Genomic DNA, 2620 nt, shown 5'->3' with positions numbered 1-2620 from the left:
AAAGCTCCTGATTGAGAGAACCACTAAGAACCCTTGTTCAGAGTTGAACAAATTCTGACTCTCTTTTAAGTCCCTGGGCTCCCCACCTGGGGCCTCACTAGTTGGGGTAGGGGGGTGGGTTGTTCTTCACAGCATCTGGCTCATGACTGACCTTGAGAATACAATGAAAGTTGTGAAACTGACCCCCAAAGATGCACATGCATTTAAAAACCTGCTTACTATTTCAGAGTCTCCCTCATCCCCCTGAAGCTCATGCACAGACTTCAAGCTGAGAAGCCCTGACCTAGCATGAAGTAGTTACCAAGATTCACAGACAGCTATGTGAGCTGTGTGCTCTTGAGAACTTAGGTCATTTTTAAAAAAGCATGATTTCTCTTTCCTTCTCAGATCCTTAGGATGACAGCAACAAAAGCAGACGTGACAGCAACCAGCTGCACCAAGCCACTAACAGATACTGAACAATATGGAAAGAGCATATTGCAAACTTCTTGAGGTCTGGGTCTGTGTCTGCTCTATTTATTGCAGCATCCCAAGTGAAAACAGAACAAAAGGGAAAGACTGGTGGAGATTTAAGAGAATGGAGAAGAGACATTGATGACGAGAAAGACAGTATTACAAAGAGAACCAGGAAAAAGTAACAATATGTAGAGAGACAAAGACACAGGAAAGTCATGGGGAACTGGGACCCAGGGCATTAAGTTTCATCACCTCAGGCATGGCATTCCCCACAATTAGCTGCAGAACTGCCATGAAAAGACACTAAGCTGGCAACTGTAAAACTGTTTAACTTGTTAGGACTTAAATCAGTAAGAACCAGTGTAACATTTGTGCTTCGTGTTCCTCTTATTTACACAAAAGACAAACTTAAGAAAAACACTATTTCTCCAGCTTTAAACATTTCCTCCAGGGAGTTGAGATCCTTCAAAGTCAACAATGAAGTGGTGAGGGGGGAAAAAATTAAGCACATTGGCAAGGCTATATTTAGATCCAGCTCAAAGACCCTCTTTGCTTTCTCCTCATCTCCAGCTGGCTCCAATCCTCAGTAAAACTCAATTCAATTGCCACCGATTCACAGCTTCTTGTTGGGGCTTCTGGCCTGTCTTCCTGGGGGAGCCAGGAAGGGTGGCTGGAAAGAGGAGGACAGCAGCTCTGGGGGCAAAGGTCTCCTCCAACCCCACCCCTCCAGAGCAGACATCCCTCAGGCAAACCCATGTTGACTAACACTGGGGTGTCCTACCCTGCCTTTAAGGCTCACCTTGGGTGTCCGGAAGCCTTCTCTAAACCTTTGCAGGCCAAGGAGGTGGGAAACGCACACCCAAAGGCTGGTTTTGGGTCCCTTTCTGGTGTTCAAGATGTTGAAGCACAGATGTGGTGGGTCCTCCAGTGGGAAATTCCAGATTTCTCTGGGTCTTCTGGTAGGAGTCATGATTAACTGTGCTGACAACACAGGAGCCAAAAATCTGTGTATCATATCTGTGAAGGGGTTCAAGGGACAACTGAACAGACTTCTGCCGCTGGTGTGGGTGACATCGTGAAGGCCACAGTAAAGAAAGGCAAACCAGAGCTCAAAAAGAAGGTACATCCAGCAGTGGTAATTCAACAACGGAAATCATACTGGCAAAAGATGGTGTGTTTCTTTATTTTGAAGATAACAGGGGTCATAGTAAACAATAAAGGTGAAATGAAAGACTCTGCTATCACAGGACCTACTAGTAGCAAAGGAGTGTGCAGACTTGTAGCCCAGGACTATATCCAACGCTTGACAGCATTGCCTGATTCTTTGGTGCATTTGTTTAAAAAAAAAAAAAAATTAGAAATTATTTGCTAAAAAAAAAAAAAAAAGAGCACAGGGCTGACTTTTGAATCCCAGCTCTGCCTCTTACTACCTATGTGGCTTAGCCAGTTATTTAGCCTAAGTTCCAGCTTTGTTATCTGTAAAATGGGCAGAATAAAATCTGCCACATAGGGTTGTTGCAGCACACGTGACTGTTGGAGGAATGCACTGAGCATAATACCTGTTGCACAGCAGAAATTCAGCAAAGGTGAGCTGATATGATTAAACCCCCCACTCCCACAAAATGTTGAGCTATGCCTACATCTGAGGACATAACCACACTGGATTGAAATGATCAAGGCAGGCCTGTTTCACAACTACCAAGGGGAAAAAAAAAAAAAAAAAAAAGAAAAGGCTACTCTCCATCTCCAGCACCTGTCACACTACGGGTGCTCAGAAATGCTTTGGCAAATGAAAGAAGTTAGAAGCTATGACGGAAAAACTTTTTCTCCTTGACTTCCACACGCTCGAAATCCTTCTGGCCACCAAATGCCACGGGGTTCCCCAGGCAATTCTCCAACACCAGCTGGCTGTCCTACGATTTAACTCAGTTCTGCTGCTACCCACCTGGAGGGCCCGTGGGATTCCACGGGTTGAGGGCTCCGACCCACGAGACCGCCCCCACCCCACTTGAGATGCCAACTGTTGTCAGCTGTGCTTCTGACCCGACGGCTACAGGTCAGAGGTTCCCAGCACCGCCCCCGCCTCAGAGTCAATTAATCTGCTCAAGTGGCTCACAGAACTCAGGCGAACAGCTGACTTACTAGATGACTGATGCGTTTCCAG

General features: G+C 46.0%; 1 pseudogene; it reads left to right on the top strand.

Moving 5' to 3' along the window:
* The first annotated feature begins 845 nt into the window (after positions 1-845).
* LOC118013063 lies at positions 846-1763 on the top strand (annotated as a pseudogene).
* The last annotated feature ends 857 nt before the right edge of the window (positions 1764-2620 follow it).

The sequence above is a fragment of the Mirounga leonina genome, unplaced genomic scaffold, assembly GCF_011800145.1.
Source record: "Mirounga leonina isolate KUSES-001 unplaced genomic scaffold, KU_Mleo_1.0 Mir_153, whole genome shotgun sequence".
Taxonomy (NCBI): Eukaryota; Metazoa; Chordata; class Mammalia; order Carnivora; family Phocidae; genus Mirounga; species Mirounga leonina.
The sequence above is the reverse complement of the archived record's forward strand: the minus strand, read 5'-3'. Positions and strand labels throughout refer to the sequence as shown.